Genomic DNA, 25,078 nt, shown 5'->3' with positions numbered 1-25,078 from the left:
TATGAAAGATATATAGCAATGAGGCAGTGTTTCAGAATCTGTAAGAGGAACCTTTGGTGATTATTGTAAGTTCAGTCCATCATGAGTGGCATGAAATGATGTCCCAAATTTAAAAAACACATTGCAAAGCCAATGTCTATTCTTTCCTACTCACCTTCATCCTTTATAATACATCAGTGATAACTATGTCAAACTGAATGAAAAATTTCAGCAAATTTTTTTTTATAAATTTCATCCCTTTCATTTGCATATAAAGGAAAAAAAAACTCCTGTGGTGTGAGTGGCTAATACATAGTTCTCTAGACAGTGTCCTTAAACAGCTGGTATTCAAATCCAGCAATAACTCAAGGAGAGGGCTCCACCAACAAAGCAAATACATTTGGGAATGGTGGACATAATGGTTAAGGTCTTTACCTCACAATTAAAATGTTCAGGGTTTGATTTTGGACTCTGGTTATTGGTTAGGTTTATAATAATCTATAGACTGATAATGTACTATTCTGGGGAATATGGACATAATGGCTAAGGTTTAATATCACAGATGCAAAGTACAATATTTGACTCTAACCCCTGGTTATTGGTTAGGCTTGTAATAGTCTAGACACTGATAAAATAGTATTCACTAATTAAAATGTAAAAACAAATATAAATGTTTTGATAAAACAATTATAATAATAAAAAAGGTCCAACACTGCAGTAAGGTGCTGATAATTTATTAAAACAGTCTAAAATCACATGACAAATGAGCGCTTTCGTCTCAGAACTCAATACTTCATCAGATAAAGTACATACACACTTCTCATACTTTTATACCATTAACTGAAAGTGGATATTAAGAAAGTATAAGAGGGTAGATATGACAGGGCACTAGTATTGGAATACAATCAACACACTAGGGACATTTGTCAAATAGTGAAAAACAACTGGAGTATTTTTAAAGCAAACAAGGAATTGTATGAGGTGGTAGGGCATGAACCCATATTTTCATTCAAGACCAGTAGGAATTTTAAACAAATTTTGGAAAAGGACAAGGTCAATAAATTAGAAGTGAGAAAGGGCAAAATCCCCTGTGGGATGTGCAAACAGTATCCCTGTATTATTAAGGCTGATTATATCAGTTTCGAAAATGGACTGGAGAGCAAGGTTTACTTTTGTAATGGCAATTGTTGTACAAATCAACTGGTATATTTAGCAAAATGTGGAGGGTGTTCAGGATTCTATACTGGTAAGATAGAGAGAGCTTTAAAGAACAGAATTTATGTGCACCTTCATGACATTTAAAATAAAAAAGAAAACTAGTGCTGTGTGCAAACACTATGATTTGTGCTAACTTTATAGGTTTTCAGTTTGGTATTCTGAAAGTTATCAAGAAGAATCGTAGGGGGGGACTGGAAGTTAATGTTGTTAAGAAAGCAATTAAAATGGCAGCTTAGATTAAATGCTAACTCTGTTCCTGGCTTAAATGAGTATGTATCAATAAAACCTATTTTAAAAGAAAAAGCTGCCTTAGTTTAAGCAGTTCGTACCAGGTTAATTTATTTTTATACCTGAATTTGAGGGTTAAACATTTGCATAATTAAATGATTCTTGTGACTAACTACCAATGACCTTTCAGTTAATGGTATAAAAGTATGAGATGTGTGTAAGTACTTTATCTGATGAAGGCTTGAGTTCTGAGAGAAAAGTGCTAATTTGTCGTGTGATTTTAGACTGTTTTAACAAATTATCGGCACCTTACTGCAGTAATGGACCTTTTTTATTTTAACAGTTGTTATAGATTCTTTAAAAAGTGTTTTTTTTTTATAAAACATTGTTAGATTTTCAAAGAAAACAGACAGCAACAAACTTAACATTTCAGCATCTTGACCACAGAAGTCATATTATAAAATTGATAATAACTACTAAATTAACTATATTACAATAAATTACAACACAAAACTCAAACAACCTGACCTAACAATCTACACTATATGCAATGTGTGCTGCTTTTTTTCCAAAAGCAAATAGAATAAAATTATTTTATTATATTTATATAAGCAAATATTATATTTTAATGCATCTTAAGTAACTCAAATATTAATATCTCATAGTAATATCCACAAAATTGTCTAGTAATAAGCACATTTAAAAAAGTTGTAAGAAATTTAAGTTTCTTTAGATTTCATTTTAAAATGGTTCACTTCATTTTAATTTTATAACTAATATTGGCTATATTCACAAATTGAGAAAAGGGGAAAAAAGATGTTTCCAATTATTGGTTATTTTGCCTGTAACCGCTAGGAGACACCAAATAAGATACTGCTGAGTTTTCTTAATACAATAATGAACTGGGACATTAAATAGAACTACATCTTTAGTTAACTGGAACACTTCAGCAAATAACTGAATTTATGACCAATTTTTTCTAGTTCTTTACAGTCATAAATATATATCTTGGCAGGTCATATTACATCTCTAGCAACCAGTATGTATCCCTATTAAATGTTTTCTCATTTTGTGAGGATTCAGAATTGTTCTATGAATACATTTTCAAGTAAACATTTTCCAAAATATATTGATGATGATGATGTGATGATGGTGATGATGATGATGATGGCGATGATGGTGATGATGATGATGATGGTGATGATGATGATAATGATCATGGTGATGGTGGTGATGATGATGATGATGTTGTCTCAAGCTGAACTGACATTATGGTATTTTCTATTTCAGTAAGATTTGAGTAACTGATCTGATTGAAATAATTTCTGCAGGATTTTAATATAACTGATTTATATATAATACAATCTTTAAAAAAAATCCATTGGAATTAATGTAGATGTTCCTTTATTGATTATTGCAGCTTCGATGTAACCCAACAGTACTGGATATGCTGTTACCTCTATGTTTGTCATACTTTGAAATTTTGTGTGTAAAAATGGTCCAATGCTTAAAACAAGTAATTGGTCATCTTTATGTGCAATACTTTATCTATTAATAAAATAAATGTTCCTTTTAAACAAATAATCCATTTTAATATTGAATGTTTGTATATGAAGTTCTATAATACAGCATTATTACTTTTTTTTTAAATTGATGAAGTAGAAATATAAAAAATTCTATAATAGCCAAATCTAATCATCAAGAAAATATAAGGGATACATTGCAATTTTGTATTTCTTTTGATTACATATACTTTTATTGATTTTCCTCATCTTGTAAAGTAAGTTGTATCTAGACAGTGAGATTTCACTTTAAAATTGGAGGCAAAAGCATAATATTAAATGCCAAGAATAACTAATCCTTTATTATACCATCCAATAATATGATTAAAGCCAATCCAAGTTCTATTTGGATAGCAAAGGAAAGACACATGGACTTATTTAATACTTTAATTTCAATTTTAAGTGTTTAGAAAGTAATTTGAAATGAGTTTTCGATTGTGCCATTTTCATTACGTTTAATCTGTCTTCAATTTTCAGAAAATGTATTCTATAATCTCTGAAAGTATTTGATATAACTATTTTATATAATAATACAATGTTTAAAATATCCAATGGAATTAACATAGATGCTGCTTTATTGATTATAATAGCTGTGAGAAAACCCAACAGTACTGGATATGTTGCTAGCTTTATATCTGTCATACTCTGTAATTTTGTGAGCAGAAATGGTCTAGTCATAAAACAAGTAAGCAGTCATCAGACTATAGCCTATGTACAATACTTTATCTATTAATAAATATTTTTGCCTTTGAAACAAATACTATAAAGCACTTAAATGCAGATTCAACAATTTTGTTACACCATAGCCTTTGGTAAACAGTGCAAAAATATATTGGAGATATAATAAAAATCTATTTTAGTACTGAATTTTTGTATATGAATTGGTATTATATAACATTTTTACAATTTTAAATTTGAATAAGCTAGAATATAGCTTATTTAATACTTTAATTTCAATTCTGTTAGGTACTCAATAAGTAGCTTGAAATTAATGTTTTGGCAGTGTCATTTTCATTTCATTTAGTCTCTCTTCAAATTTTAAGAATAATGTTTGCAAATTATATTAATACTCATAAGCAATTTTAAGTAATACATGTTTCAGTCTATTTGAATCTCAGTTATATTCATACTTTTTAAGCAAACAGATCTATACTTTAGTTTATTAATATTGAATTTGTCTTGTGCTCCAAACTATGGATGAGTTGGTATCAGTGTTACTAATAGATCATTCTCAAACAACACAATTTTAGGCTGGAAGTCATAATTTATTTTAAATCACTCAGTATTTTAATCTTTGCTAATGATTCCATTAATAGAGCAAATAAGAAACATACTGGCAGACAGGTTCAGTGCAAACTTCACCCCCCTCTCCCCCCCTAAAGGAGAGATAACTATCCCAGCCGAGTGTAGCCTCCCGGACATCTCAAATGCGCAGGTGAAAGCTGCTCTCTCTAAAGCTAAAAACACAGCATCAATGGGACCGGATGGTGTCCCCGGCTGTGTGCTACACGAGCTAAATGAGGAATTAAACCCGCACATAAGGCAGCTGTTTAATCTCAGCCTTACCACAGGATACATGCCCAAGGAGTGGCGTACGGCAACTGTGGTCCCACCCCACAAAGGCGGCGCCTCTACGGACCCTGGTAATTACCGCCCATAAGCTTAACAAGTCTAGTCTGCAAAGCTATGGAGAGGATCATAATGGAGCTCATAAACAAAGATATAGGGGACTTGCAGACATTGGACCCAACCCAGTTTGGCTTTGTCAAGGGAAGATCATGCCTTTTGAACTTGGTCAACTTCTTCGAAACAGTCACCAAGGCCATTGATGAGGGAAAGGCAGTCCATACAGCCTACCTTGACCTTGCAAAGGCTTTCGACACAATACCCCACTCGGGTATTGTAGAAAAACTTACCAGCTTAAATGTAAACCCATATGTCACAAGATGGGTTGCAAACTGGCTTAAGGACAGAACCCACAGGGTTAGAGTTGCTAGCGCTGTGTCAGACTCCAAGCCGGTCACAAGTGGTGTCTCACAGGGCTCGGTCCTTGGCCCCCTATTGTTTGGCATCTACTTCTCAGAAGTACAGGCCAACATGGGAGGACTTTGGCTGACAAAGTTTGCAGACGACTGCAAACTGGGCGCCATAGTGGAAAGTGCATCGGACACGGATATCCTTCAGAAGGGACTCACAGAAACAGATAGCTGGTGCCAGAGCCATGGCCTGAAGTTAAACGCCAAAAAATGTATAGTCATACCCTTCGGGAAAAACAAGGTAACCCCAAGCTACCATATAAGTGGCAATCCACTAAGCACAGAAGAGGTTATCAGGGACCTGGGGACCCAGGTTGACAGTGGCCTTTCTTTTGACACTCACGTTGCTAAAGTGGTTAGAAAGACCTTCTACATTGCCCACCTGATCATGAAGGGATTCACATCCAGATCTAGTGAGGCCATTGTTCCCCTGTACTCTTCACTTATCAGACCAATGATCGAGTACAATGCCCCATTCGGGATGTATCTCACCCGACATCTGCAGCAATTGGAGAGACCCCAAAAGTTCCTCACCAAAAGGATAAAGGGACTCCAAAATCTGTCATATGCTGCCAGATTGAAGAAACTCCAGCTCTATTCAGTCGCATACCGTCTGCTCAGAGGTGACATGTGCCTGACATACAAGGCCATGTCCAACCCGGAATTAATGGACATGCTCCACCTCAAAAAATCCAAATCCACCAAAACCACTAGAGCAAGCGACTTAAACCTTAGCAAGGATATAAATAGGACATGCTGGAGGGATAGATTTATCACTCAGAGACTCCCTATGCTGTGGAATAAAATCCCGGTCCATGCGAGGCAGAGCACCTCGCTGACTCTGTTCAAGAGAAATCTAGACCTGTGGATGGGAGATCGTAGGTTTACCCCGGGAATCATCTCTGTGTCACTGCTGGACAGAGGCACAACAAACTAATGGGCACAGTATTTTTTCATATAAGGGGTGGCGTAAGCCACAAAAATTTGGTCTAGGCTTATAAATGCCTTAGGGCAGATAGCCTAGTATAAACCTATGAACCTATGAACTATAAAAGAGGATAATAATGTTTAGTTCTTTTTTTTTTATTCTTACTGGCTGGGACATATAGAGCCCTATTGAACTATAAGAAACAAAATTATACTGTAGTAGTTTTATTAAGCTTATATAGGTATTGAAATACTGAAATAACTCTTAAACTCTGAAGAAAATGTTCCAGTTTAAAGAATCAAATGCCTTTTAGATGTTTAGAATAATAACTGCCAGGGTTAATTTATTAGTATTTGCATAACCAATTAGCATTAATATTTGTTATATTGTATTGTTTTTGTATTTTATTGTTGTGATTGATCGTCATCTATTAAATTTGGCATTATTTTAATCTAGTGGATAAAGCTGGCATAAAATGTTACACTCTGCATTTTAAAATGAAATTGGCCATTAAGTGAGTATGATGTTTTGTGCATATTTTATAATAATATTGTTGATGTTAAAATACATTTCTAAGGAGTGATAGCATTATTTTGTATGTTAATGTTTTTTGTCAGATGTATAGTAGTTAAAAATGTTTTGTCAATATAAAAAGCTATACCATCTGATGCTGAAGGGTTATTCTTTCTTAGTTTTGTAATTTGTTTAATCATTTATGCATTAACTATAACCTTCACAAAAGATTTTGCATTTCTGTTTGATAGTGTACTTCTAAATTTCCTCAATAAGAATGAATCTAACAGTGATTCATCTAAATTCTTATTTTACTTCTTCATTAGATTTTGAAAGTGTTTTAACTGTTAATAAAATATCACCAATGCTTGTTATTTTTCTGTTATTTACTGTGATATATACAGACTTAATTGATTTGATCTGGCTAAAATTGTGTATGCAGATGTTAATGTATATTGAGTCTTAGGCATTTTAAAGTATGTATATAGATTCCCTTTCAAAAGCTATTGTAACTTTCTGAAATTAATACTGACTGGCATTCTTAAGGTCTTAACTACATCTCAAAAATATAGTTTCCCCTTTCAGTACTTTAAACTTTAAAATATACTACTGGCATCTACACTGAAAGTCTTTCAAGTTACACATCAGCTGGATAGTATAAATAATTTCATAATAAAAATGGATAAATTCAGAACAGCTACTAAAAAGAAATGTTTGATGCATAAATGTCTTCCATGTGGATCGAATTACTTATTAATATACAACCATTTATCTAGTTTTAAATCTGAAATATTTGAATAGTGTTATACTTTTTTTTTCTTTTGAAGTTCTGGATACTCTAATATTAGCTAGATTGAGCAACAAACTTATTATTAGAAAATATCTTTTAATAAAATCATTATTTTATTCCTTAGCATTGCTATAACAACCAAAGAGTAATTTACCATACATATATGATAATAGATTCTCATAAAGTACAGTCATATACCCCCATTACCATTACATTAAAAATAGTTGGTAATCTGCAATTTAATCATTCATTAAAATCTTTAGATTGTATCTTGTTTTAGGGAATTTTAATAAACATTGTTCATCTTTTGTAATTAATGTTCAATTTAAATATGAGAACACTATAGTCAGAATTCGACAAAAATACTTTAACCAAATTAATTTTAGGATTCATACTATTAGAAGTATGAATTCTATAACTGTGTGGTTTGGTGACAAAAGCATATGGATAGTGAGGAAAAAATAAAGAGTCAGTCAAACCATGTACATGTTTTAAATTCAGCAGACTGTCACAATTGGCTTTCTACTGAAGTGCTAGCACTCATAATGTTGAGTGCTGACACATCAACAAAAAAAAAAAGCCTAAACATGCAGAAAAGAGAACATTAAATACTACACTTTTCCTTTAAACTTTGTTTTTTGCACTAGGCACACTGCCCTTCATCCACAGCTTTTGGAGGGCAAGCCACTATAACCCACAAATGTATCTATACAAGCTATAAGATTGCTATACCTCAGAGAAAAGCGAACATTCTAAGAAATGACCATCTTGGACTTAGTATATGTAACTCTATTTTTGGGCATATAGCCTCAGCATTTCAAGACTTGTAAAGCGGGTCCTGACATTTGAAATAGTTACAATTGCAATTTCTTAGTGCTTTGACAGAAGCTGATATTCTGGAATCAATGTTTTCTACTAGTAACTTTTCTTTCCAAAATACAATAAAAGTCACCCTCCCCCAGAATCAGGTTACCCAGTAAATGTTCTATTAATTTATGTAAATATATATTTTCACAAATTTCCCTCACATTCTGGTATTTAAAACATAATTGGTAATATAATAAACCTGTTCCAGTACTTAGATACTACCATTGTCAACATTCCTTCAATGTCAATGTATATGTAATTAATATTGAACATAAATACATTGTTTCTCCAAAAGACCATGGTTACTCTTCTTCTCTTTTCTTTTAAGTGAAAATATTGGAATTCTGTCATCTTCAGAAACATATTTGTGAGTATCCTTTTCAACTAAATGTGTTTCTTGAAGAAATGGAATATTCAATTAAGGTTATGGGATTTTTAGCTGCTTACACAATTCTTTTACTTTTCAGATAGTGTGTAGGCCACTTAAATTCCAAAGTCTGAACTTATAACCTTATCTCATCTATATCCACAAAACAAATAAACCAAAACATTTGAAACAGTCTATAATAAATGGAATGCATTGTATATGACAATGTATTCCACTGTTTCACATTTCTTTAAAAATTAAGAAACTTTATACACAAGGGATTTGAAAGACAAACCAAAATTTAAAATAGAAAAACTAAATGATTCAACTTGAGAATAATTCACTAGCCCCATCAGAAAATCCCAAGGTTCCTAGTATAAGTAGGAATAATTAGGAAAACTACATATTAATGTTACCCAACAGTATATATCAGTCTACTCTGCAGTGCACCTATACATTAAAATCACTGACAAAAATATAAAGGAGATTCTATTAAGAATAAGTAAAATTTAAATATTCTTGTACATCCTACTTTTAATTATTTCTTCCAAACTAAAATATAGAGCTTTAAAATTAAATCCAATTTTTTAAAAAAAGCAGAATCTTGGAATGGAAATTAGGTAGAGAGAAAGAGAGAGAAATTTAAAAAAAATCCCACAAAGGACACTTTTTTCCACATTTTCTATTCAATAATTTTTGCCTGATAAAGAATGCATATCCATTTCAACAGTGATCACATTCTTCCCTTATAATGTGAGATCAGTGTACCTTTATAACTTCATCCATGAAAAAATAAATATTTTTGTTAAATTCTGACTCTATGCAATCATAATTGTATGTTGACACAAATTGTACCTATTCTTATAAAATATTATGCTAATAAAGGATATAGGTTCATAGGTGCTTACTAGGCTACTGATCACTAGAGATCTTAAGATGCCTAGCCTGATATTCTTGTGTTAATTTTAATTCTTTATGTTTTGTGCACAAATAATAGAGTGATGGAAAGAACAAGGATACTTTTGGAGATTTACATTTGCCACTATCCTTAAACGACAGAAGAGCTAAACTAGAGTGAATTTGTGGTTATCAGTCCATTAGTCCAAATTATGTTTGAATAGGGTAAGGGCAATACTTTGCTTTCTATGGAGTGGAATAAGGTTTTATCTCTCTCTCTCTCTCTCTTGATATATATATATATATATATATATATATATATATATATATATATATATATATATATACATATGATTATAAAATGAATCATCTCTGATGATATTGTTTGATATGCAAAACACTGAACAAACTCATTGGTGATTACTATTCATTGCCATATAAATCTTCTAAAAAGTAATTTCAAATGTAAACCAGTTGGTTACATTTGTGATTATCAAAACTGAAACATAAAGCAACTTTTACTTGCATGGGTTTGTCCCCACACCTCCCAATGTGTGAGGTTTGACCCACACCTCCAGAAATTAAACATACTAACTCCAGAGTCACTCATCATTTTAAAACAGAAAAAAAATAATTATATAATAGACAATCTGAGGAAGTTCAACTGTTACATAATTTAACCAACTAAATCACTGATGAAAATCACAAAATTTCAGCACACTACAAACTGTGTGAATCCTATAACATATCTATCTATCTATCTATCTATATATATATATATATATATATATATATATATATATATATATATATATATATATATAGGTCTACCTCAAAGGATTGAAACACCACATTGTCAAAGACCATATTATCGAGACAACATCACCAAATCCTGACAACATCGATCAACTGGAACAGCAAAACCTAACTCTGGGAAGTGAACGACTTGGCCATCATGGTGAACCTTGCCCTTTCCCCACTGTAGTACGTTCTCAAAGTTGGAATATCTAGTTGAGGGGTGAAGCCCCCCAAGTTGGTGGGTTTTACTTGCTGTGTTGTTTTTTTTTTTTTTGTCCTGGTGGCCAAGTGGTTCATTTCCAGGGGTTAGGTTTCGCAGTTCTGGGTGTTCAATGTTTTCAGGATTCAGCAATGTTGTCTCGATAATATGGTCTTCGCTACAATGTGGCATTTCAATCCTTTGAAGCAGACCCATATATATATATATATATATATATATATATATATATATATATATATATATATATAGATAGATCTAGACTGTTGAATGAAAGTCCTGCCCTTGTTTCCATGATAAGCATCTATTGCTCCTGTCCAAAGGAGACACAGATGGAACCCCTGGTGTGAATTTATGATTGTCAAGATTGCGCTTGAAGAGGGTCAAAGAGCTGCTCTTCTTGACATGAATTGTGAGTCTGTTCCAGAGGTGTGGTCACCTCTGGGAGACAAATCTGTCCCTCCAGCAGGTTCTATTAATGTCACAGTGAGTGAGTAACCCATGAACCATTGGACTTACAGATATGCAGCATTTCCAATAAAGCAGCGTCAGAGATCGCCTTATATGCAAGGTGGAGATTACCTCTAAGTAGTTGAATTCTCCTTGTGAGGAACTTTTGTGGTCTCTCCAATTGCTGCAGGTGCCTGGAAAGGTATATACCAAAGGGGGGTGGGGTTATATTCCACTATTCGCCTGATGAGGGAAGAGTACAGAGAGGTTATAACATCTTTTTCTGGAGGCTATGCCCCTAATTATGAGATGAACAATATAGAATTCCCTTCTTACCACTCTGGAGACATGGTGATCAAAGGTAAGGTTGCTCTCAACCTGTGTGCCCAGGTCTCTACCACCGAGTGCGTACTTAGGGTGTTTCTATTGATGTGGCAGTTAGGAGGATCATTGCTCTTACTGAAAGGGATGATAATGCATTTTTTTGCATTGAGTTTAAGGCCATGACTTTGGCACCAATCATTTGTTTATGTAAGACCTTCTAGTAGGATGTTGACATTGTTTGGGGATTCTGTGACCACTCCCAGTTTTCAGTAATCAGCAAACTTTGTCAGCCACAGACCTTTAGTTTTTGCTTGTGCTTCAGAGAAATAGATTCCAAACAGTAGAGGTCTAAGGACTGATCCCTGTGGAACACCACTGTTTACAGGTCTGCTGTTGGAGTTGGATTTCCCTATTTGGACTGCATGGGTTCTATCCGTGAGCCAGTTAGCAACCCACCTAACAGTATAAGGGTTGATACCTAGTTGGGTGAGTTTATCAATAATGCTGGTGTGAGGAATAGTGTCAAAAGCCTTGGCCAAGACCAGGTAGGCTGCATGCACAGTTTTCTCATCCAAAGCTTTGGTGACTGTCTTGAAGATGTCCACCAGGTTTAACAGGCATGATCTTCCTTTGACAAATCCAAACTAAGTAGGGTCAAGTGTTTGGATATTACCTATATCCTTGTTGTTAAGGTCCATGATGATTCATTTCATGGCCTTGCAGATGAGGCTAGTTAGGCTAATAAATCTTTAGTTCCTGCAGTCAGTGGAAACACCATCCTTGTGCAAGGGGATAACAGTGGCCATTTTCCATTCAGCTGGGATGAAGCTGATGCTTAGACTATGGTTGAAAAAAGTATCCAGTGGTGTTGTTAATTCTTGTTGGAGCCAATGTACGATGCTGGCTAAGGTGTTTACCTTACACACACAAGGAAAAGGGTTTGATTTGAGAGGTTGATATAATGGTTAAGGTGTTTGCCTTACAAACACAAAGTGCAAGGTTTGATTCTCACATGGAGTGATTGGCTAGACTTAAAATGGCCCACAAGAGCAGTTAGCCTAGAACTAATTTATGAGCCTAAATTATGCTGCCTGGAATGTTATCATATCCCATAGATGCTGTGTTTTTTGCCTTAGAGAGTGCATTTGGGACATGCTCTCTAGAGATATGAGGTGGGAAACAGGTGGAAGAAATGTTATGGGGGTATGTGTGGTAGGAACAGGGAAGTGAAGTTTTCACAGAACCTGTCAGCTAACAGGTTTGCTATGTCCACAGGCTCAGTATATGTGGTATCATTAGCTACTAGTTTGATGCAAATCTGGGTCTTACCTTTTAGGCTACAGATGTTACTAAAGAATGCTTTATGGTTGTCCTTAGTTGAGAACACTAATTTGGATTCATAATTTGATTTGGTGGACTTCACAAGAAGTCTTATTTCCTTGTTTAGGCTGAGGAAAGAGTGTTTTCAGTTTAGGGCATGCTTCCTCTTACTTTTGGACAGCAATTTCTTCCTTTTATTGTAAAGCTTGTTAATGGCAGTTGCCCACCAGCCAGGTTTGCTTTTTTTTTGAAGAACTTGTTTGGTCCTATCAGGTATGGCTGTATCAATGCAATTGTACAGGTGTTTGTAAGAAGCATTGGTGTAGGACTTGGTATAGTTGTCAGTTCCATATGAGGGTAGAGGTACAGTGAAGCTATTTATACTATCCCCTTACAAGAATAGAATCTGCTTTGGAGAGGTTTTTTAGTTTAGTTGCTGTTTGGGGGTGGGGGCTGTGAGATAGTTACTTCGAATGAGACTGATTTGTGGTCAGATCTAACAAGAGAAGTCCTCACAGTGAGAGTGCTACAGTGGTCCCCCATATTGGTTAGCACCAGATCTAAGATGTTATCCCCCATAACTGGGGTGTATACCAGCTGATCCTGGGTGTTGGAGTTAATGAACTCAAGGAACCTTTGGGGAAGTGAGTGTGAGCATGAGTAATTTACCCAATCAATGGATGGTAAATTAAAATCACCCAGACATATAGTGGTTGAATGTATCTTGATGGATCCCAGTAGATTCAAGTAGGCAGAGTGGGTGCCTTGATTCATGGAGGGGGTACCATAGTTGGCAATGACTTGAATAGGTGTCCTACCAACAGTTAGTTGCACCTGAAGTGTCTCCTGGGAATCATAATTTTTAACCAGTCTGGAGATTTATTTATGTTTAATGAATATTTATACACTAGCTCATATAGTTTTCAAGCCTTCTGTTCATAGTCTGAACATATTGTAGGAGGTGCAACCCAGTATGTGTGGGGTGCTCTCCACTGTGTTGAACCAGGTCTTTGTGACTGCACAGAAGTTAGCATCTTCCAAAGTGAGTGCAGTTTCATCATTTAACAGCTTATCCTTGAGGTTGTTCTTTGATGAAATTTTTACATTGGGAATTTTGTCCTTGTGACATTGCCTAAAAAAAGGTTCTATGGGGGAGGCAAGAGCCTTTGCCAGTAGCCAACATCTCAGAGGTGACAGATGAAGACTATCTCTAGCAAAGCATTGAGGTCTATCGATCATGTCATCCCAGGCTGACAGAAACTGGATCCCCTTAGAATGATGCCAGAAACTAAGCCAATTATTGAAGTCAATGATTTCCTGTTTATATTGTGGTATCATCCTAGGCAATGGTAATATGCTGCTCAAGGCTAAGGATATACCTGCCTGTGACACATAATCAGAGAGTTCAGGCATGCCTCTCTTCATGTAGTCCAGGGAGGTACATCTCAAGTTGATCACACCAACATGTACTATGACCGAATCATAACAGTACTTGTTGTTGAGAGACTTGGCTGCCTGCTTGATCTAATGAATTCTGGTGCTAGAAAGACAGCTGACCGTAACATCCTCTTTATTCAGCCTGGTGAGGGGGATGTCTATGTGTCTCACTATAGAGTATCATATGCCTAAGATATTTGGAGTGAATGCGCGTTTGTCCTATGAGCTTTGATAGTGAGACACTTGTGCTTGTGTCACTATGTATATTGTGTGTTTTTGGTGTTGTTGGCTTAGTATGTATGTGTTTTGGAAGTCTCTAGTTTTTAAGTAAATTTTTTGCAAGTACCTCCACATATGTTGGTCTATGTGTATGCTGTGTGTCATGAGTAGGTTGGCTGACAAACCGTTCTGTATTGCTATCTATTGTGTGAGAGAGCTGTGATTCCAGATTCATAATGTAGGCGCATCTCTCACAAATAGTACAGGAATGACTTAGAAGTAGGGTGTTGTCAGCGTACATGAAGCAGTTACTACACTGCCTCAGTAGACCAATCTTAGCCAGGCTGGTACAGTTCATGGTCCTAGGAATAATCTTGGTCTGGCTATGACAGTTGAAGAGGGAATACAGCAGGGGCAGGTATTAGTATGTTTAGGCATGAAGAGCTCTGGTTTAGGTAATATTTGTGAGGCTAGAGAGCAGGCATCTCTAACTAGCAATCCCTCTGAGCAGTAGTGTGTGATGTGCAAACAAGCACAACCCAGTTCAAATACAGGCTTTTTTAAAGTGGAAAAACAGGAAACAACCAAAGTTCAAATTATCCAACCATAATGCTCTAAACAGAGCCCTGCTACAGTAACTCTAGCTAGATCAATCCAAACTGTACCTTCCTCCCACAAGGGCACAAAGGGGTCTCTACAGACAAAAGATTAACTGTTTTACAAGCTACAAAGGTCACAAACAGTACTAGATTCAACAAAATCCTGAACCTAGTCTATAGTAGTGTTTTTCAAGTGCAGCAAACAAGTAAAATGAACAAATAAGCAAATTAATAGTAATGACAGTTGTAAAAGGAATTCAGTTAGAAGACAATCTAAAAAATGCAATAAAATACAGTGATTTTATATTTGCAATGCATGAAGTCCAAATAGAAAATTTCAGTAATATGAAGCAAGAGCTATTCAAGAATGTTATGACCAAAGGCCACTCCTGTGTAAAGGGTCTTGTTCCATTAGCCCAGTAATCACATATGATGCTATGAACCTATGATTTCCCTCCATATTGTTCAATACTTCAAGTGGTATATGGCTAAGTGTACAAAAAAGTGAAATGTTACCTGTCCTAAGAGGTTTCTATAGAAGACATACAGCTCATTGATACTCCCAGTTTAGTTAGGAACAAATCAGACTTGGTAAGATAAGATCAATGAAAGGTAATGCTGCCCTTGGTGCAGTTGATCAAAAGAAACTCCATAGAAATTATATCAATGATGGTTTGACAGAACTAATTTAAGGAAAATTGAAAATGTGCTCCCCACCCAGTATTCAGCTTCAATTACAGTGGGGCTATTTGGAGGTGGAGTACAACTATATATTTAGATAAATTAGATAAATTAGATGAATAGATACCATATATGTGTATGTATGTACATGGGTGTATATCACAATATCAAAAGCTGACAACTTAGAAGTTCAAAACTTCGAACTTGCAACCTCGAAAATGGAAAACATTGAAACATAATGTGGAGATTGCCATAGAGTGCGGGAAGGGAAGGTTTCCCTTTACTGCACTGTAGTGTGATCTCAAAGTTGGTATATTTAAGTAGAAGGGGGTGTGGGGGTGCATAGAGCATTTTTTGTGCTGTTTTGGGTGTTCAGTGTTTTTTTTCTTCACGTTCGATGTCAGATTTCGAAGTTGCAAGTTCGAACTTTTGTGCTTCGATATTGTCAGCTTACGATAACCTGATACAAACCCTATGCACATATATATCTATATCTATCTATATTGATCTATCTATATATACATATATATATGTATATATATATATATATATATATATATATATATATATATATATATATGTATATATATATAGGAGCCCTTCATTTGATCGAAATTTCAAATGGTCGACACCCATATGACCGACACCATATGACCGAACATTTAAAAGGCCGACAAATGATAGCAGAGATCCCGTTATAGTGCGGAACTGGTAGAGTCCGCTTTCCTACACTGTAGTACGATCTCGGAGTGAGGATATTTAAGTAGCGGTGGGTGTGGGGGGTGCAGGGGAGCTTGTCCCCCCGCCCAACACTGTTCTTAATAGTTTGCACTACTATTTCAGGTTGTCGGCGTTTCAAACTGTCGGCCATATGGTGTTGGCCATATAGTTGTTGGCATTTTTAAACGTCGGCAATCTGAAGTAGACCTATATATATATATATATATATATATATATATATATATATATATATATAAATACATAGAGAGATGCACAGACCAATCACGTGATGTCATGTAATACCTGTTCAAGTCTATAAGAAAGGTACAAGGCTGTACAATGAGCACACATTGTTATGCAAAACATGGTGAACAGTGACATGCAGGAAGAGGGTGATTCATAAATAGAAGTAATGCAACCATGTTACAGGAAAAGTAGTGCAGTATGAACAGTATGCAAATTACTTCAGAGCAGCATGCAAATAACTGCATTTATTTTAGTGAAAACCATCAAATGTGCAAATGACAATACCAAAAACAGAGGAGTGATTTAAAAATGTATAAACATTGGAGCTAAGAGCCACAGGACTCACCTGTTCTGAATTTTCCTGTGTGCAGGAACTTTACTAGTAGCATGATATTAAGAGCAACACTAGAATTAGCTGAGACAGTGTGCATGATGTTACACATCATAGGCCTCCATGTCACAGATGGGTCTGGTAACAGCTAACATGCCATCAGCTCCATGACCTGGACATTGTCACCTGCTACTGAGTGGAGAGAGAGACAACATACAGATGTACACAAGGGGAATGGAGGGTATGGGCGGACTCCCCACCACAGTTGACACAAATGGTTTTGTATCCTTAAACATCTTGGCTATGGAGTCCTTTCTGCATCTGGCAGGGGGCACATTAGGAGTTTCATAGGTGTTAGCTTCATGATTCCTACACTGAGTACTCAATGTGATCCTAAAGCATATGAATGAGGACTTATGACTTCCATGAATAGTGGATGAAAAAGCACTGCTATGCAGGTATTCTGCAATGTGATCCATTTCTTTATTATCCAGGGAGCTGTTGATTGCACCCACATTACATCAAGGACCCAACTGCTCTGTAGGGCATGTAGTTTATCAGATGGAAGTGGTTTTCCCATGCTGGGGGCAAGAAGTTCAATGAATAAAATATAAGTATTGTGTCCTGTTTGCCATTCATGCAGTACCAGTGATTCCAATATCAGATAGATGTGCAACCTCTGCTAACAATGGGGTAAATGTCCAGAGTCATCTGATTGGTAGGTGCAAACATTACTGGCTACAGCACCCTAGATATGCTGTTCCTATTGACATACATAATAGTCTAGTCAAAAATATGCTTACTGTTGTATGTTGGAAGTGATACAGGATATGTTTTTTAATGATGGCTGATGACTCTTATCTTAAGTCCCCAAGCCATGGTAGATAAGGTGTTCAACCACATGGTGTCAGACATGCAATATCATTAAATGTATGCTTAGTTTCATGTGGGTACATTTTGTTCTGTCTGGGTAAAGGTGGTGGTGTACTGCAGTACACATGTGATAGCTATAATCAGTTATTTATGGGATTTCCTCAAGAGAAGAACATTGCAATACTGACAGGCAGACTTATGTCAGCAGTGGAGGAGAAGTCAGACACCAAGTCAGTGGAACTAGCTGCAGTGGGTCCACTGCAAGACAGATGAGTGCACAGTAGATTGCAGTACTGGCAAAGAAGGGGCATGTGGTCTACAGTTACACTCCTTAACAAGACAGCACAGAACAGCAGTGATGTATAGATTAACACACTCAGACTGTGCATTGCAGTGCATTGACAAATCACACTATGCATCAGTCATTATCTTACTCACATGGGCCAGAGGTATGGGTGTGACACAGTCATCATTATATGCACAGATGGGGCAGTGTGGGCAGAGTAACAAGTGACAGTAATGTTACCATAGGTGTAAGGGTTACAGCCCTGCTGTAGCTCTCCATTTGTGGATTAGCTGCACTGTTTTGGAGACAGCATCACTGTCATCCCTTGCCATGATTGTCTCCACCCCATAGATGTGACTAAACTCATATCATGACTGATATAAATTTGATAGCACCATATGCATAATGTAACCAGTGGTAACCACTCAGGTGGAAAGCACATTGAAGGGACTTAGAAATCACATAACATGAAGTGTGACCGAATGTACCATGGGGCCATGCCGTATCACAGCTAGATGCATTCAGCATGTAACACTTCAAGAGCGTGTACAAGAGCCATGCTGTTGCTCTCTGTTTGAGGAGGTAATAGATCAATGAAATCCATAACCACAGGGAAGGCCTCAGCTAGGTATTACTCTGAGTAGTCAAACATGGAATAGGGATAGTGAGGAATCAAGATAACTAGAGTGGCTGACTCAGTGGGATATACCTGCAGTTGTGTAAATGTTTATCAGTCATGATATGAGTTTAGTCACATCTAGGGTGTAGAGGCAGTCATGGCAATTGCTGACAGTGATGTTATCTCCAAAACAGTGCAGGTAATCTGTGTAAATCTGGTGTGCCACCAGCCCTTGTACATTTGGAACATCACAGAACCATAGCAGGCATTTGTCAGTATTCTCATGGAAGTGCTAATAGATGCCAGTTGGGTCACCACTGCCCTCAACAGCCATATGTGTTCCTGATCCCTATATGCCATGTCAGTGTGCATCTAATTGCAAGTTGTCTTCCTATCCCTATAATGGCTACACATCATCAAGCAGACCACACAGCACACTCACTATCTCTGCCATGGTATGTGTGTGTGTGTTGGGGGGGGTCTGTGTGTTGCACCTGTCTATGCCTGGAAAACTAACTTTCATCCAGAAACTGATGCCAAGTGTGGTATACATGCCAGAGAGTAACTTGGTTTCATGGCAGTGCTGGCCACTTATGTTCTTCTCCCCTTTGCTGGGTATGCAAAAACTGGATATAGTACGGCTCATCAATTTCAGCTATGTTCCCTGTGCCACAAGATATTATTTTGGGTGGTTGGTTACATCCTAGGGGCACCAGCAGCAGCTGGTCTATTGTACTGCACCTTGTAAAATCTCTTAAAGTGGCTGATTGAGTCAAATATCCACCTAAATCTGACCATCAAGCCAAAAGAGACAAAGCCTGTCCATAATGTTAGACACAGTGATGACTGACATCAGGGTTAGTTCTCCTCTGGGACAGTCATACAGGACCTCTGTACCCTGTCCTATTCCCCATCATGGTGATCTTCTTTCTTGAGAGCCACTTTCTGTACTCTGTTTATATTTAATTTCTCATCATTTCCATTTCTTATCCCTGTGCTTGTTTGCTCCCTCCATTGCTGCCCCCATTTTGGATCCATATAACCTCTGTCTGTCTGAGCTTCTCTTTTGTGTCTGTACTCTGCCACTGCCTTTCCTGTTCTCACTGTTTCCTTCCTGCGTGTGTTCTTTGCTACCATCCCCATCTGTCTTTCTCTTTCAAAAAAGGCAAAAAAGCAACTCCCAAAAATGCCCTTCTTCCCTATAACTACTTCCTTCGGGTTATCCTTATGTATGTTCCCCTGCTTGCTCTTGCACCACTTCTGGCTTTCCTATCTCTCCCCTTCCACTCTCTCTATATATTATAATTAGAGTCAACACTTTGCTTTCCTTGATCTCTGTCACATGCTCACACAGTGATCATGTTGCAGTTCTGAGGTGCTCTTTTGTATGTGTGAACATGTATAGCCTCAGCATTGCTCATCATTGTCCCTCTCATGTAGGTCATATATGACTTTCCATTGCACAGACACTTTATTACTGTTCAGCAGCTCATTCTGTTGCCAGTAACATGGCTGCACTATTTTCTCTGCTGCCTTTTTCACAGAAGACAAATGTTTTGCTGGTCTTAATATGTTGCTAACAGCATCAGGCTGCATCATGCTAAAATATCTTTGATATTTAGTGTTGTGCTGTGGCATTGTAAAGCTTTCAGAGCAAATCTTACTTCCTGCTACTTCTCCTACCACTATTTGTCAGCTCCATCAGCACCTAGGCCACTGATCTAATCCCAGTCAGCTGGGTCATGGGGTATCACTACTCTATGTCATGGAGCTTGGGGGAATTTGTGCAATTTTTATGATTCCTGTCTTCTCTGCCCTCATTAGACAATGGCAATACATGTACATTTACATATTGTGGTTTTCACTGCTCATATTGTGGTAAACTTTTAGACACTCAAGTTCTGTGCAGATATTTTAGGTAGTGTACCATGGAATTTACAATATATTTTTGAATAAGGTTTGCATTTGCCAAAATAGTGTTTTGTTATCCTTTTATATAGTGATAAATGTAACATGCAACAAGGTTTTCATGAATGTGTATGTGTGTGTGTGTGTGTGTGTGTGTGTGTGTGTGTGTGTGTGTGTGTGTGTGTGTGTGTGTGTGTGTGTGTGTGTGTATGTATGTACCATTCCTAGCTACAGTATAGACACAATACTGCCATCTTCATAATATGCTATGGTATGCATAGGTTTACTGGAAATATATTGTTGCTTAACCAGTAAAACTGCCAAACTAACAATTTCAAGATCAGTGGTGGGTATGGAGGGTAATTATTCCTATGCTTGAGTCTTAACAGTTCAGGCTTAATAATTTGTTAGTGAACGTACACTCTGCTTAATTTTATTATTTTTTTTTTATTTTTTGATGTGATTACCTGGAAAGTCAGACTGGGTAGGAGACCGTTTTTAGCAGAGGCTCTGGGAGAAAAGCTCCAAAGTATTATGAAACATTTTAAGAACAATAATTTTGCATTCTTTAAAAATAATACAAAAATAAATACAGTTTAAATAATTATATCAAATTAGATATAATATGAAAACATTGGTTAAGAATAGATACATGTTTTATGACAATGATTTAATACTTAGAGAAAATTCAGCAAGTTTATAGAGAAATTAAATGTAAGTTAGTATAATCTAGACCGGAATTGCAATACAAAGTGAAAGAAAAAAATAGGCTTGTGTTATATTTAGAGAGAAAGCTAGGGGAGAAAAATTGAGAGAGGTAAGGAAGTGACTGAAGAAAGGAGAGTAAGGAGATGTAAGGTATGAATAGGTATTTGTCCATATTTATGGATATAGTTTATCCTGATGTTGAACAAGAACAGTTCCAGTGGTTGGCTAGGAAGTCTTTCAGAATGGTTTTGTAGGATACAAAAACAAGAGAAGGAAAAATTTCTGCTGAAGTACGCTCAGCAAACAACAAAGTCACTAAAGAGCATATCACCACAATGTGTCCATGTTAAATCCACAGGCAACGTCTAAAACACGATCAAAAAAATTTTAATGAGTAGTACAAAATCGTGATTTTGTGCTACTCATTAAAAAAATTTTGATAGTGATTTAGACATTGCTTGTGGATATAACGTGGACACATTGTGGTGCTACGCTCTTCTGTTTTTAGTAGTTTTGTAGGATGGGAGTGAAGGTATTGACCTGATGGATAGAGATAAGAAGTTCCAGGCCTTAGCAACATGGTTCGAATACGGACAATGCCCAGCAGATTTGATAGGTTTATGGACTGAGTGGAGTTTTTGATATTGAATCATAATGACTGGCTAGGTACATAGTTCTGTAGAATGTTATTTACTGCTGGATAGGCAGACAGATTCTGGATAATTTTACAGGTAGTAAGAAGCTGTGTATATGTTTGTAGATGGGGCAGTTCTAAAGAATTTAGAGTTTTTAGTGCTACACAGTGGTGGGTTCGGAAAGTTTATTTGCTGCTAATTTATTAACTTTGTTATAGCATTGCTCAAGTTTTGATTTTTGCAGTGCCTGAAGATTAGTAGGATGGGAACACCATAAAGAAGTGTGGGGAGGAGATATGTAGTGGCAAGTGTAGTTTTAGTTGTGTTGGTGAGAATTTATTTGGCTCTGTAAAGCATCCTTAGTTTTTGATGAGTTTTTCTCATGCAATTTTGTATATGCAGGTCAAATTTAAGTTTACCATCCACTATCATCCTTAATAACTTAATATGAGAAGTGTCTTCAGTGTTTTTATTATCTAAAGTGAGGACTTTAATTTTTTTCCATGGGAGAGAGATTTGGAGAAAAAAAAAAACACAAATGTATTTATTTATTTATTTATTTATTTTTAGAGTTGACCATGAGTTTTGAGTTACAAAACCATGTTTTAGTTGCTGTTCAAGCTTCCTGAGTAATTTTTTTGAGGTGTGCCACATTGTCAGATGTGCAAATGGGCATGGAGTCATCTACGTACTGTATTAGGAAGGCCTGTAGTGTGTATGTGTGGAGGGTGTTCGTAAGAATGGATAGGGCCAAGGAGAGATCCTTGTGGTACATCAGTGGTGACTGGGAGGTACAGAGAGAGAGTGGAGTGTTATTTTACTTACTGATACCTATTGGATAGGTAGCTTTTGAACTATAGAAGGGTGGACTGAAAGAGACTAATGAGGACATTTGAATTAAAACTGTGTCAAAGGCTTTAGACAAATTTAGAAATAAGGACAGGACTAGTTTTCCCATAATCTCTCGCTTTTTTGAAAGCATCTATATAGGTTATAAGTGCAGTGTTAGTACTATGGGAAGGATGGAAGCCATGTTGTGTGGGGGATAGGAGTTCTTCATGCAAGTGATAGTTTATTATTGTTTTTGAATATATTTGTCAAGTAATTTGGAGAGGGGGATAAGATTGTTATAGGTCTAAAGTTAGTAATGTCTGTTGAATTTCCTCCTATGTGCAGAGAGATAATGTGTGACTTTTTCCAGAGGGAGGAATGTGAGATTCCTGAACTGACCTACTTATAAGGATTAAGACATGGGTAGCAATGCTATCTGCTACTATTTAAGGTATTTGCTGGGAAGTTCATCAGTTAAAGTAGTGCAAGGTTTGAGTTTAGGAGTAGATTTATATAGAATGTGGGCACAGGTTTGAAGGTGAAAGTGGATGTGGTAATATGTGGCTGATTGGCACAGTTAAGATTAGATGTTAAGAAATCCTTGGTTAGAGATGCTATAGTATCTATGATTAAGAGTTGAATTGTATTGTGGTTTTGAGTAATACATTATTGGGAGAGGTGTTATGGTTGAATTTATGGCCGAGATCCAAGATTTCCTAATGCCTGTCCAGAATTTTTTTAAGGTTGTGTTTTCTATTATTATGAAAGTTATTATGCTATAGTTTTTTTCTTCATTAATTTGCTTTTCGGTAGGATTGAGAAGCATTCCGAAGTTTTCAAGGTATTGTGGTTTATTATATTTTGTCATTCTTTCCATGCTTTTTTACTGAATGCAGAACGCTGTAAGCCAGGTAACTGGCATATACAGTGAATTCTAATGGTCAAGAGAAAGGAGAGTGGTCACCTTAGTAAGTGATCCTTAGAATGCAAGGACATCTCCGGCCAGGATGTGGTGTAGTTTTAAATCTAATCACCAACATAGGCAGGCACATATTTGACTAGATCATTTTATAGACAGCAAAGTTCTTCAAGTTAAATTTGCTTAAGTTGTACAAAGACAAAATTTTCATTGAAAATGTTTGGGAGATGGCCCTTGTGACAGAGCTTCTGCAGTATCGGGGTCAGATTAGAGTACTGACACACTGTAGATAAAACTAATCTTATTCTGAGCAGGATACCATATTATAGTATAATAATACAGTATCTGCAGAGTTTTTTAATATGACTGTCATCTCTCCTAGTGTGGGACACCGTTACATAAGGGCAGAGTTATTACATATATCTCAGATATGTTGTGTGCCCTGGTAATAATCACTTTACCCACTGAGTGCATGTTTGCGTTACTAGTGGCAGGCTTTATCCTAAGACTGAGAAGTTTGCCTCAGCTACCTCTGCTGCCTAGTATTATAACTTATATGTCTCATTTTCTGTTCTGTCCAGTTATTATCACACCACCTAGGACAAGCTATGCCTTGTTATTCTTCTCTGTTAGGAACATCTCTGGACCTCAGTGACAGCTGAGTCAATGGCATGGTAGCACTAACTTAACTAGAGTGGAACAAAGAGAGTGGCTACCCCAGGTGATAGGTATTAGGAGAGTGCAATCACCAGTTGTTGATCCAACATGAGTACATTACTGGGGTTCATTTAAGAAGCCATAAGTGATACCATAACTGATTAAACAAATGTGCTTAATAGATATTTTAAAAGACCAACAGGGGACATAATGGGAGTCTCACAGGCATTTGCATCCAGGGTACTCTACCAGTTCCTGGATGTCATGCAAACACATGCCAGTGAGCACATTTATTTACCCCACCCCTGAGGAGAGGGGCAGCAGTATGCATCTCTTGTACCATGAAGTACACTACCTTGAGGTGCTGGGTGCCATATACTGCACTCATGTACACATCAAAGCACAACCAGGTGAGGAGGGCAGAGTCTATGTCAACCACAAAGGGTATCACTCCATCAACTGCCAGGTTATGTGCAATGCCCAGGGCATTATCATGAGTGCATGTGCCAGCAGCCCTGGCAGCTATCACAAGTCCCATATCTGGCATTCATCACAACTGTACCAGACGTTTGCCAGGGAGGACATCCCATATGGCCATCTACTGGGGGATGCTGGCTATGCACTGGAATGATGGATGATGACACCCATCAGAAATGTACACACACCCATTGAAGAATGCCATAATGAGGCACACACACAAGCTAGGAACATCATAGAGTGTGTGTTTGGGCTGCTCAAGTCATGGTTCTGGTGCCTTGATATATCAGGTGGAGCCCTACAGTACTCTCCAGCAACATTTGCACAGATGTTCACAGTATGTGCCATGCTACACAATATGATCTTGTGGAAACAGCTGTGTCAAGACCACCACAGAGAAGGGACACACTGCCCCCCACCAGAGCCTAGGTGCCCACA

Source organism: Protopterus annectens, chromosome 2.part0, assembly GCF_019279795.1.
Source record: "Protopterus annectens isolate FY-2018-M chromosome 2.part0, PAN1.0, whole genome shotgun sequence".
Taxonomy (NCBI): domain Eukaryota; kingdom Metazoa; phylum Chordata; order Ceratodontiformes; family Protopteridae; genus Protopterus; species Protopterus annectens.
This window is presented reverse-complemented; position numbering follows the sequence as displayed.